The 14,528-nt window shown below is 34.9% G+C and overlaps 1 protein-coding gene across 7 annotated transcripts in view; it reads left to right on the top strand.

The window, feature by feature from the left end:
• TRPM3 (transient receptor potential cation channel subfamily M member 3) overlaps positions 1-14,528 on the top strand; it is an 817,113-nt gene that overhangs the window by 211,294 nt on the left and 591,291 nt on the right. The gene's annotated exons all lie outside the window — the stretch shown is intronic.

Genomic DNA, 14,528 nt, shown 5'->3' with positions numbered 1-14,528 from the left:
TATCCATGAACATAGTATATCTTTCCATTTATTTAGCTATGCTTAGGGTCTTTCAAGAAAAATTTGTACTTTGTACATAAAGAATTTGAATATCTTTATGGTGGAATTATTCCTAAATTCCTCATTTCTTTGGGATTATAAATGATACGTTTTAAAATTGAGTTTTCTAATTTGTTGTATTGAAAAACAGTGTATTTTTAATTAATTTTAATATTTGGAAATGCTTAAGTTTTCTATACATACAATAATGTTACCCACAAATAATGAAAGTTATATTTCCTTATTTGCAAACCATTTGTTATTTTTCTTGAGTTTTTGCACTGATTGAAAAATCAAAGATAATGTTAAATAGAACTGAAAGTGGGCATTTTTTTTGGTATGAATTCAAATGGAATGATTTTAATATTTCACTATTAAATAAGATGTTTACTGTAAGATTTTTATAGATACCCTTTCCAAGATTAAAAAAAATTCTTTGATTCCTAGTTTTTTAAAAAATATTTTATTATGAAGTGATGCTGAAATTCATAGAATGCTTTTACTAAAATAATTGAGATGAATATGTAGATTTTCTCCACATGAATTGTTAATATGATAAATCACATTTCTGATTTCTAATGTTCAGTCAGCTTTATATTCTTAAAATAAACACAATGTGTTGATGAGGTAGTTAGTTTTTTTGTGTGCATTGCTGTGTTTGGTATGCTATGTGTATTTTTATGATTAGAATTGTCCTCATGTTTGTCTTTGCTGCTCTCTGCTTATCTTAGTGTCAAAGGTTAGACTCATAAAATTATTTGAAGATTGTTTGCTAAGAATAATAGTATTATATTGAGGTTATTGATTCCTTGATGATTTGTAGAATTTGCTTATAAAATGCTCTGGGTTTAATGTATTTTTGAGAAAAATTTAAAAGCTGACTTATTTTTTTAAAATGTTAGTAGGATTCCTCAAGTTTTCTGTCTCTTCTCAAGTCAGTATTAATCATTCATACATTTCTAATACTTTGTCCTTTCACCTTGTTTTCATAGTTAATTGAATCTTGTTGTTTGTAATGTTTTCTTATCTCTTAATTGTTACATTTATTCCTAATATTGTTTATTTGTGCCTTCCTTTTTAAAAAAAAATCAGTGCTTTTTAGTGTTTACTCAATTCTATTAGCCATTGAAAGGAAAGATTTTGACTTCACTAATTCTCTCTATTATATCTTTGTTTTCTCTATTTCCACTTTTAATTATATTGTTTTCTACTGCTGACTTAAAAAATTGATTCTCGTTTTTCTGACATTCTTAAATTGATTTTTTAGCCTATTTTTGGCCTGTATGAGTGTATGTGTATGCATTTTATACTTTCCCTACGTGCACTTTACAGGTTTTGACATACTGTATTTTTATCATCGTTCTTTGAGGTTTAAACATGTCTTCTTTATTTTCATTATGCTTTATTTTACACATGTGCTATTTAGAAGTAAAATTCTTTAATTTCTGTATTTTTTCTTTCTTCCTCATCCTTTTTCTACCTGCTCTTCTTGTCCTCCATCTCTTTTTGTCTATTATTATTTTTTCTAATTTGTTTGTAGTAAGAAAATGTGATCTCTATGACATTGATGCTCTGAAATATGGTGAGATTTGTTTTATTTTCTAAATTGTAATCAGTTTTTCTAAATACCCCATTTGAACTTGAGAAGAATACAGATTCTTCAGTTATTGATTGCAGAATTCTATTTGTCCACCAGATGAAGCTTCTAATTATGCTATTTAAAACTATTATTTTCACCATTTTATTTTTATTGCTTTATAATACCAATTATTGAGTGAAATATATTAGAACCTCTCGCTATGATGGCAGATTTGTCAGTTTTTCTTGTATTTATATTAATTTTCCCCATAAATGTTTTGGAGGTTAGGTGTTTAGAGGCATAGAAATTTGGAATTGTTATATATTCTTGGTAAATTAAACAATTTATCAATAGATAATGACACACTTTTATCTTTGCTAAGATTTTTCCCTTATTAATTGAGTCTATATTGATTAGTAATAAATATTACCATACTTTGGTGTTGGTAGTATTTAACAAATATGTCTTTTACTACTATTTTTCTTTTCATTTTTTTTGGCTCTGTAAACAGCACATATTTGGATTTTATCTTTTTTTATATCAAATCTAATGATCTTAGTTCTTTTTTTTAGGAAATAATTTTTTTTTAATTTTACTTTTTTAATACTAGTTTCAGGTGTACAAAACAACATAATGACTAGACATTTACACCCCTCATTTATACCACAAACTGATAACCCCCCCAAGTCTACTACCCCTCTGATGTTGCACTTTACATCCCGTGGAGATATATGTATATCATGTCACTATATAAATGTCACTATATAAATTATAGTGATATTGAATATTATTCTACTTCAGCTTCAGGTGTACAGTACAGTGGTCAGGCATGTACACAATCTGTGAAGTTGATGATCTTTGTTCTTAATTGGAGAGTTTAGTCCATTTACATTGAATATTTTCAGTATATTTGTCTTTGTTTCTTTTTTTTAAATTCATTTCAGGTGTGCAACGCAACATAATAGTTAGACATTTATACCCCTCACAAAGTGATAACCCTCTTCCCCCAAGCTCCTACCCCTCTGACATATAAATGTTACACTACCATTGACTGTCTTCCTTATGCTTTACTCCACCTCCCATGACTACATATATATATGCATATATATTTAGTTATAGTTGACATACAATATTATTCTACTCCAGCTTCAGGTATATGTGTACAACGCATTGGTCATACATCTACACAGTCCATGGAAGTGATCCCCTTGATAAGTCCAGTGCCCGTCTGGCACCTTATGTAATCTTTACTACATTATTGATTATATTCCCCATTCTGTGTTTCATATCCTTGTGACTATATTGTGTCTACTAATTTGCACTTTCTAATCTCTTCACTTTCTCCCCATCCCCTCCCCCTCCCATCTAGCAACCAATAGTTTTTTTTCTATATCTCTGAGTCTATTTCTGTTTTGTTTCCTCATTTATTATGTCCTTTAGATTCCACATATAAGTGAGATCATATGGTATTTGTCTTCCTCAGTCTGACTTATTTGACTTAGCATCATATTCTCAAGGTCCATCCATGTTATTGCAAATGGTAAGATTTCATTCTTTTTTATGGTCAAGTAATACTCCATTGTATAAATGTACCACAATTTCTTTATCCAATCGTCTATTGATGGGCATTTCGGTTATTCCCATATCTTGGCTATTGTGAATAACACTGCAATAAACATAGAGGTACATAAATTTTTTTGAATTAGTGTTTTGGCTTCCTTTGGATGAATACTCAGGGGTGGAATTGCTGGGTCATAAGGTAGTTCCATTTTCAATTTTTTGAGGTACCTCCATACTGATTTCCATAGTGGCTGCACCAATTTGCAATCCACCAACAGTGCATAAGGGTTTCCTTTTCTCCACATCCTTGCTAACACTTGCTGTTTGTTGATTTATTGATGATAGCCATTCTGACAGATGTGAGGTAGTATCTCATTGTGGTTTTCATTTGCATTTCTCTAATGATCAGTGACAAATTGTCTTTGTTTCTAGCAGGTTATTTGTGTTTTCTATTTTGTTTCTTTTTTTCTTGCCTTTTTTCAAATTTTTTCTTCATTACATTAACTTCCTCCATGAATTTAGAATTTATATATGCTATGTCTATTCTTTTAGCTCAATACATTTAAAATTCATATTTAACTAGCAAAGTCTATATTAATCCATATTTTACCATCCAAGTAATATCAGGATTTTAGAGTGATTTAACTTGTGTTATTTTTTTTCCTGACTTGAGTAATTGCCCTGGATTTTAGTTATATCTTGATTCTTTTAATTCCAGAAATAAGACATATATCATTATTGTTATTGTTATTATTATTATATACAGTTTCACTCATATAGTGAATATAGAATAATAGACAGTATAGTGAGTTTAGAATAATATACAGTTTCACAAGTGAAACTGTATAGAACAACTCCCTTGTTCATCATTTCTTGAGTCATATATTCCTTGTGAGATCATTTTCTTTTCTCTAACGTATATCCTTTAGAAAGACCTTTAGAGAGAGAGTCCTTGATTCTAAACTCTGTTTCTATTGATTGATCTGAAAATGTATTTGTTCCACCCTCATTACACTAGACATATAATTCTTGGTTGACATTTCTCTCTCAATATTTTAAAAATATTATTGCAACTCCTGGTTTCCACTATTGCAAATAAAAATCAGCATTTAATATAGTTCTCTTTCATTTGTATATTTATCTTTTGCTAGTTTTTACATCTTGGGTTTTTGGTATTTTGAAATTTCACCATGATATATTTAAGTATGGATTTCTCTCTATTTATTCATGGGTTATCTTGAACTTCTTAAATGTATAAATCAGTGTCTTATAAATACTGTCATTATTTTTTTTTTAAATATTACCTCTGGCCCATTTTGTCTTTTCTCTCTTTTGTGATCTTTGAATAGATCTGTGTTGCCGTCTTACTCTGCTCTCTAGCATTTTAGCATCTTTTATATTTTGCCTCTAATTGATTCATTAGAGTAATTTTTCAGGTCTATCATTTACATTCACAATTTTTTTTTCAGTTGTGTATAATCTTCTGTTAAACTCATTCATTAAGGTTCTGATTTTTATTATCGGTTTTATCTCTAGAAACTTTATTGCTTTCTTTTTCAAAACATTGTGACCATTTTTTGATGGTATCTTTTTTCCTTTGATATACCCTTAGTATCATCTTTTATTGATTGCACTTAAAGCATTTATAGATACCAAGTATTTGAAGGACTGCTCCTTCAATTTGCATTTTATGCTGACTCTGGGTTACTATTTTCTTACATGTTTTGTGAATTTTTTTCTTATGAAGTTATGTTCCTTGGAACTTTACCTGTGGAAATTCTTTCAGGCCTACTTTTACAGTGTGTTTCTACAGAGATTTAAATTTGGTGTGTGTGTGGTCCTACAGTCACGACGCATCCATTACCTCCTTAAAGAAAGGTGTGTACATTAGGGATTTTTGAGCCACTTAGATTGTACAAATTGTGATCTCCCAGAACACAATTGGGCCTGGAGTTAGAAAGTCTCGGGGAGGGGGGGTTTCCCATCCCACCTAGAATCAAGATCAAGAAGGAATGGTGCCCACTGTCGCCCTCTGCAGGAGGTTTTATTTTTCTGGCTAAAACACTTGAGACTTTCCAGCTTCATATATACAGGTCTTCTATTTGGTCTTCCATCTGCTTGAGCTTTAAGCTTTTTCCTCCTCTTTTCTGTTCATGCAACCTTCGAGAAACCAGATTCTAGGTAACTGTGGATTGGCTGATATTTCCAGCGTAAATGCTGGCGTCAGTGCTGGGTTCATCCTTTCTTGTCATTTCTGTCCTCCAAGGAATTCTTTTCATTTCTCCACCAGCTCAGCCTTGCATTAAAATTATTTTTTTAAATCCATCATTTTTATTAATAGTTCTTTTGTATAACAGAGGTGTGTGTGTGTGTGTGTGTGTGTGTGTGTGTGTGGCTAAAACTAATCTGTCATACTATTGGAAACCAAATGTACATATTTTGCCCTGGAGAATGTTCTGCTATATTCCGATGAGCCTTATTTTTATTGTTTGTGTGTTTGTCTCTCTGTGTATGTACATATATGTGTGCCCATATACACATATACATGAAACATTATTTAATGCTAATGATAAATGGTATCAGGAAACTTGAAGTTTGCTAATAAACAATTTTAGCTCTACATACAGAAAATGCTATGTACTAATAGACCACATTATATATTTATAATTTTTTCCTGGGTTTCCTGGTTGATGTCTTCTGTCTTCATCGTATTTCTCTTTTTTAATGTCATAATTTAAATAAAATATCAGGAATTTAGAGCTAGGAATAACGGGGGAAAATCTTCACTTTAAGGAAGCAGTAAATGTTATAAAGTTTGCATCCGGTAACAAAAAATAAGCCACCTTAGCGAGCATTTAGGATTAGATTCCGTCACAGAAAAGGGACAGTAAATGTAGGCCATCTGTCTTTTAGGAAGTTTTAAGTTCAGGGTCATTGGTACCTATCTCTGGCAGTGTCTGGGCAAACTGGCCAAGTGTTACTCAGAAATGTGAATTTACCTGCAGTGCCTGCTTCTAGAGTTCAAATCCCAGCTCTAATTATGAATATAACATTGGATGCCTTGCTTAACCTCCTAACTACCCTTTCCTCATTTATCTAATGGGTTTAATAAAAGTAATATATATATCATATAACTGTTGTGAGAAATAAAAGAGGATATTCAGTTAGATACACAGTACGTGGCTAGGATAAAGTATTAATAGGTTGGGTCTTATTTTTCTGAATAAATGACAACCTGTGATATGATTCCAAAATTTTTGCCTTTTTGTGCGTCAAGTCCAGCTGTTGAATTTTGAAGGCCTTCTCCCTTACCCCCCAAAATGAGAACCTACACTTGTCGTGTTCCCACTTTTCTGAAGATGCGCAGCATTCATAAAATATCATGTCTGTTACCAAGAGCACATGTAGATTTTCGTACACAGATGAATGCTTTCTCTATAGCCCACATAAGGTGGAATTCGTCTGACAACCTCATAATAATTGCCAGTATAAAACATCTGTTTGATATGCGGCCACAAAAGCACATTGGTATATATTCCTGGTATATATAGACTCAGGAAGGAAAGGCAAGTCATGGCTTCTTTTCTGAATGCCTGTAATTCTTCCTTTTGGCATTTGTACAGTACATCCAGGTATTGTTTTTCTTATACACTGTATTTCTCAAATTAGATGGTAAATCCCCAGAGGATGGACATCCTGATATGGTTTTCCAATGTTAATTATTCAAAAGATTATTTAGTTTTTGAGAATAATCTTATCCCTCATTTATTCATCAATTCATGTATTCATGTAACAAGTATTCATTAAGCACCTACAAAAGGCACCTAAAAGAAAAGTTTTAGGCTCTGGGATATGCATATTAGTGAATAAGGGATTCAAGGGCCTGCTCTCATGCAATTTGCATTGGCTTAATGGAGACAGGAAAGTAAACAAGTAAATTAAGAAGAATTATAAATAGTGGTAAGTGCTATGGCGTCATAAGGGATCTGGGATAGGATGGACCACTTTGGCTAGGGTGGTCAGGGAAGGCCTCTGTGAAGGGTGATATTTGAACTTTGAATTAAACAATGAAGAGAAGCCAAGCATGTGAGGACAGGAGAAAACAATCAGGCACAGGAAAGAGTCCCGGATGTGGAAAAACAGGAAGAAGGCCAATTTAGCTGGAGCAACAAACAAGGCACAGGGTAGTACTAGATGAAATCTGAGAAGCAGATGAGGGCTAGATCATGTAATATGTGATTTTTATTAACAGTGTTCCAGATGGACTTGAATAAGGTTTACCATATTGACGTCTACTTCATTTTAGCTCTTCCCCTGTAAACTCGTTGCTGTTCCCTTTGCTTAAGCTATTGATGCCAGTGAATGTCTCTTTTCCTGTCCCAGCCTTCCACCCTCATCATAATTCCCTTGGGGTCAAATGACCAACAAACCTAGTTTGATTAGCGAGCTATTAAAAAATAAATGTATTAATGGGCTGGATTCTCCGGGAAGAGATTTTCCCTCTCTGTGGAAGACAGATTCTGCAAAGTGAGCTTTGCACATGCAGGGCAGATCACAGCAAGATTCTGGCTTCTTGCAATAAACAGATTGCGAACCTGAATAAATTACATGCCCTCCCTTGGCTTAGCTTAATTTGAATTACTATTGTCTAATATGAGTTTCCTGAGCTGTTAATTATGATTTGTCAACAAGTTGATTGAAAAGCTATAAAATGACTATTCCCTGATCTGATGACACAATTTCGTTCCAGAATTTCAGTAGTAACCACACCTTCCTACTGCCTCTGAGAGGCTTATGAAAGGGAATTCTTATTATCTTAGGGGACACTGTCAAACCTTCTCATCGATGTGGGGCCCTTACCTCATGACTCATAGGTATCCAGATCGATGACACAGGGCCAGTCTTTTCTGAAAGTCACATGGCTTTTTGCATTGGAAGAAATAAGGACTTGGAAAAAGTTACAAGCCAATATGAATAATTTTGTGCTGTGGCATTATAAATCTGCTTTTGTAAAATGTGTATGTTACTGTTTTGAAAATAGGGACATAATGGGTTAATTTGCACCTGCAGGGTGATTGTCAAAGGGAACCTAGGTAAGGTTAAAATTTGGTAAAAACCCCAGCTGGGAAGTTAGGATACAGAAAACAGCAGGAACAAGCTAAATGTGTTTAGAAACTGGTGGTGTTGGCACTTGTTCTCAGCAAAGAAAGCCTCATATGGTGTCTGAGCACTTGAGTGGCTTCGACCAGACAGCGTAGGCATTATTTGATTTTGACTAAGTATCCTCCGGATGAAATGATCTTTCATTTAACTTGGTTAAACGTTCAAGGCATGCTGTGCCTTGCTTCACTTTTAAGTTTGCCAAGTAAAGGGTTGGCAGCTGCAGAACAGGGCAAGACATTTCTGCTACATCAGTCTGTTGATGGCGGTAGTTTTCAATTCAGAGCTAAGAGGCAGCTTATCAACTCTGAGAGCTGTTTGCTCACTGTTTCCTTGCTTATCTGGATACACTAAAAGGAAAAGAAAGAAAAAGAGTCACAGAGCATCTCTTTACATAATGTAACTAGGGCCCTCTCGTGGGCAATGGTGAGTATGCAGGCTATTTGAACAGCAAGTCTTGAAAAACTGGACTATTTCTAACACTCAGATAAATGATGCATACCCAGGCAGGACTGGGTATAGGTTTAGTGGGGCCTGAAACTAATACAATTTAGGGGGCCCCTTTTACAAAGAGAATATAAGCTATCTTACTTAAGTTTTATAAAAACCTGCAAATGTGTAAACACAACTGAGGGGCTTCTCTTATCACCTAAGAAGTCTCATGAATTTCATGGTAGATCCACCTTTGGGTTTACTGATTCTGTGTTTGCTGATTTTAAATAAGATTGCAATTATGGAGAATGTAGTTTTATTTTTTTAATTTTTGATAATTGCAGCTTTTTAGTCTATAGAAGTTATTTTGGAGAAAATTATTATATACTTTTAAAGTACAATACAAAATTCAGACATAATTCCCAATTCTTTCTTTCTTAGGAATAGTTAATCTAGCTTTTATAGGATTTCCCAGAGTGAATATTCTTTTATTCCCCAGTTGGGTTCACAACTGTTTGTACTAAGTCATGTATAGAGCACATTAGTCTTTAACTTATAAAATCTTAATTGAGTATAGTAAAGTACAAAGTTAGTAAATACTAGTAATAACTTTGCCCTCATTAACCTGAAGGGAGTATTTTAGTGATCGGCATGTTTAGTTTTACTTATTTATTGGTAACTGTAGAAATAGATAAGTCTCATCATTAAGAAGTGAGAATTCGCGAATTGACCTACAGATCTGCAAAGTGGGAGACAGAACCTGCCAAGTAGAATCAGATTGTCTTGAATTGCAAACATTAACTGAAAGACACTTTCCCCTTAAAAGTAGGACATTAAAAAGTCATCTCTTGAAATAATATAAGAAATCAATTTTTAATTGTTTCCCTTAATTAAAAAGCATACAGTTTTGTGGTTTTGTACTCAACTACAAGCTTTTTTTAAAAAAAAAAATAGTAGAGTTCTATACTGAAAAGCTCCTAAATAATGATTTATTGATAAGTTTCCTTTTTCAAATAGTTTAATTTGTGAATAGGTTTATAACATATAATGTGTTTCCTTGTCATCAGAAATGTGCAGTCTTACCACTCAAAGAAACTGTAGCCAATATAACAGTTAGAGTTTATGAGAATCAGGTTTGGAGAGACAAAAACCAGAAGATAATTTGTAAGTTCATCTGGTCTAGTCTCCACTGCTCTTAGATAAGTCAAGAGTTGTGTTCTCCATGTTTTGTTTACGTATAAGGATAGCTGACTTTAAACAAAAACTTAAATTGAAATTCTTGATCTCAACAAATGTTGAGACAAGCCACCTGAAGTATTAAAAGCACTGGGCTATTAACCTGGATCACTAGCTTTTATAAAGAAGTATAAGGTGATTTTATTTTTACAAAGATAATTCTTTGCGGTTTAAAATCTAAGGTAATAGTAGCTTTTTCGTTGGTTTTATACTGTATCAGGCGCTGGTCCATGTATCACAACAGTGCTTACAGATGTTCTCATGTATCACTTTCATTTATCCTTACAACAGTCCATTGAGGCTGGTACTACAAATGAGAAAACTAAAGGCCACAAAGGTTAAGTAAATTGCCTAGGGTCATCCAGGGTCATTTAGCTAACAAGTGGCAGAACCCAGAGTTTATACTCCAGTAGTCTGGCTTCCTGACATATTGTGTCCCTATCAGAAGACCACGAGGAACCCCCCTGGTGATTGAGCACGTGACAGATTAATGCATTAAAAGAGAAAGATATAGATACAATTATAAAACACAAGCATCAGAAGACAAAATAACTGTGCTCACGTAGATGTTGGTGTACTAGAAAGCGCATTCATCTTGGAATCTTAAGCTTCTGAATAGTGGTGGTAGTTAAAAATACGGGATTAGATGCAATTTCCAAAAAAAGAATTATAGCCAAAAAAGGAGGGGAGGGCTCAGAATGTGGAAGCTTGAGAGAGAAGAGGAAAGGTGGCGTGCAAGTGAGACTGAGAAAGAATGGTTAGTGAGGTAGAACTACCAATGGCAGTGGCCCTGAGGGTAGTAGGGACAGGCATTCTTACAAATTGAGGGTAGCTGACAGTGCTGGTAATATAACACACACACACACGTGCGCGCAACCTCTTTAGACAAGAACACCTCATATTGACCTAAAGGTATCTGGTCACATCAATCACAACTAGAGTCTGATTATTTTCCAAAAAGTAAGGAAATGAGTTATTTTGCAGGGATAGTGGGCAGGGCACTAATATTTTTAGAGTCAGAACACCAATCCAATGGCTTTAAGTTCTCCTGCTGGTGAGCCTCCAACAAGAAAGAGCAAGTTGTTAATTCTGAGTTTGAGTTCCTATACACATGGTGATAACAGATGTTTTCAAACAACAGACTTCTAAAAATCACAACTCGGCTTCAAGTTTCAAACATAAACACGCACAGACTTTGTAGTACTTTGGCATGCCTCTTGTCTTAAAAAACAGTACAAATTCGACAGTTTGAGTGAGTGAACCTCTGTATAATTACCATTTTCATATTTAGACGTACCTTACTGTTGTTGCAAATGCTCACGTACACTTAAATGTGTTTTTCTCCTGCTCTTTTCATGACTTTTGAAATAATAAGATGGCTCAAGGATCCAGCAGATTCTAAAATAATAGGAAAGCCATGCTTCACCAGTTTAGGAAAGTACAAAGAGATGTAAATAACCATAAAGTGACAATTATAACAGCTTTTCCTCTAACTCCCTACCCAAGAGAATCCATTCAATCATGAAATCTTTATTGAGTCCATACTACATACCAGATATGATACCCAAGGAGACAGCAATGGGCAAAATTCTTTCTTGTGGATCTTTATTCCCGAAAATAAAATAGATGAATAAAACGGGTAGTATGCTAGATGGAGATGAGTGAGTGTTTTAGAGGTCAGGTGGCCCAAGCTTCCCTGATCCCTTAAGTATCTCAGGGTGCTTATAGACTCTTTTTTAATGTACTCATTCAAGTTGTGTCATTGTCCCTGTTGAATTTTGCCTCTCCTCTGTCCCTTCTGTCCTGAGTTGCAGCTGCCTTTTTGGTGTTCTTCATGATATAGGTTAACCTTGCAAGTTGACAATGAGCCAGGATAGGTTTTTATCATATAGATAACCTCTCAACTCCACTTTCGAGGTCCTGATTTTGTCTGTGGGATTGCCCCTCTTGCTCCAGTGTATTTAGTGGTCATTTCAACAAATATTTATTAACAATATATTATAGGCAGGCACTGTGCCAGGTGTTGGGGACACAGTGATGAATAAGATAGATGTGGTCCTTGCCTGCAGGGAGCTTATCATGTAGATAGGGGAAGAAAACATAACAAAAACATGTAAACACTCAAGCGAATCTGGTGAGTGCTATGAAGGAAACAAACAGGATGTTGAAATAGAGAAGAATAAAGCAAATGACGTCAGACATGGTGGTCAGGGATTTCCTCCTTGAAAATGTACCATGGAAGCTGAAATTAGAAGAAAGAAAGGAATTAGCCTTTTTATTTACATATTTGCGTATGTATTTGTATGAAGGGAGGGTTTCATGTTAGGCCATGAGGGTACCATATGCAAAGACTCTTAGCCAAGGGGAACAAAATCCAGTATCTTTAAGGACCTTCACAAGGCTTTTATGGCATTGAGTTGGGACTAGAACACTAGGTGGCCTGAATCTGTTTCTTTTTATTAGTTTCGGGTGTATAAAACAATGTAATAGTTAGACATTTACACTCGTCACAAAGTGATAAACCCCCTCCCTCAATCTGACATTGTATACAGCGGTTACATTGCATTGACTCTATTCCTTCTGCTTTACTCCACATCCTTGAATCGGTTTCTTAAAGCAAACCTGATGTTAAGAACTTATTTGACTCCATTATTTAATTTTCCCCCTACACATTCCTTTCAAGATTCTGGGGGTCATTTCTGTTCATGCTGGATGTTGGTACATTTGACAAAGTATTGATCCCCAATGGTGTAAACGTTGAGTTACACCATTTAGACTTCCGTCTCAGAGATTGTTCTGTGAGCATCTGGGGGAACCAGTACTTCAAGCGTTACCACCACTGTTATTCCTAGGATGCTACAGAGTCACTCTCAGTCCCCCAAGTCATACCAGGCTTCTTCAGTGGCTTGACACCATTCTGAGACCCTAGTCACGAATACACATGCTTTGTCAAAAGATATAATGTCAATGATTTTCCACTTAAAAAAAAAGTTTTCATTTTAATTCTAGATTTAGTTTATCTTCTAAAAACACTTTACTTTTCAAAAGTACCAGATGGACAAATATTTAACTACACCCTCTATTGCCTTGGTGAACCTCAGTAAGCCAACATAACTTTGAGCTCTGTTGTGTAACTATCCATATTTGGTTGGTTTTATTTCATAGTATATTTTTTACCCAGTGGTATTACCCCAGCTGTTGATACTTTCACAGGAAGGGGTTGCCCTCCTTTGTCTATGTGAACATTTTGGGCTTAGAAGTTGGGCCAAAGGAAATATTTGTAGTAAGGAAAATCTGCTAAAGAAACGAAGTTACTTCCTTTCATTTCCACTGCGGGGTATTCTTCAGCAATTTAACTTGAAAATAATGAGCATAAATGGTCATTGGGTGTGTGTGTGCGCGTGTGCGTGCAAGTGCGCACCTTAGGATAAGTTTGGGTGAGGAGAGAACTTGATAAATAAGTGTAATCTTTGTCAATCTGATAACCAAAAAGTAGTATCTTATTGCTTTAACTTGTGTTTCTTTGATTACCATTGAGACGGACTATTTCTTGTCATGCTCGTTGGCCATTGGCATTTCCTTTGTTCATTGCCTCTCGTCTCTTACCTGCTTAATTTGTATTCTTTTTAAGGTTTGACTTTTCTATTGATAGGTTAAGATTTTTATATATCTTGCATAAGGATATTATTATGTAATCATTAACCCTCTGTCACATGTTTGTAGGTTCTTATTTCTTCAAACCTGTCCATTTATTCCTTTTTATCCGGTTGAGCCATGTGCTGTTGCTGTTTCTGTTCATCCAACATAGCAAAAAAATAAATAAATAAAAATCCAGCAATTACATATGGTTCAAACTAAATAGCTTATGCTTTTGATGCCAGGTTTAGAGGTTGTACTCATTCCAGATCATATTCAGTTTTATATGTACTTTTTTTCTCAAGCCTGATAGATAACCTGTACTTGTTTCTTTATTTAGGAAATGTGATTCTTTGAAAATAAGTACTTCATTCCTCTTTGCAGTATTAAAAAGACTCTCTTCCAACATGGATGGGTTTTAGCTGATTTGGTACCTTTTGCTTTTGTTGTGATTCTAATACTGTGATGTCCACACCCTTCTCTAACTCCTCTGGGATTCAGCTTAGGCATCGCCCACTCTGGGAAGTCTCCTTTGATCCCTTTGGCTTGGTGGGTGCTGACACTCTATGCTTCGATGGGACCCTATGTGTACTTCTCCCCTGGAATTTAGCACCTCTACTGGGATTGTTGATTTCCCTACCTCCAATGTGGGACCATATTTTATTTACCTCTGAGTCCTACGATCTAGGACGGTGGTTGTCACAGACTCCCAGTTAGTGTTCCTTTACCTGAATTCAGCTAATTGAGCAGGAGTTTCCTATGGATCAAGGAACAGAGTGATCCTTCCTGCCAGCCTCGTGATGTGTGATACCCATGTGAGAAGTCTCCCTAGCATTGCACTGATAGGGTTACCTCAGAGACAAATGTGTTGAATTGTATTGCGTTG

The sequence above is a fragment of the Rhinolophus ferrumequinum genome, chromosome 12, assembly GCF_004115265.2.
Source record: "Rhinolophus ferrumequinum isolate MPI-CBG mRhiFer1 chromosome 12, mRhiFer1_v1.p, whole genome shotgun sequence".
Taxonomy (NCBI): domain Eukaryota; kingdom Metazoa; phylum Chordata; class Mammalia; order Chiroptera; family Rhinolophidae; genus Rhinolophus; species Rhinolophus ferrumequinum.
This window is presented reverse-complemented; position numbering and strand designations above follow the sequence as displayed.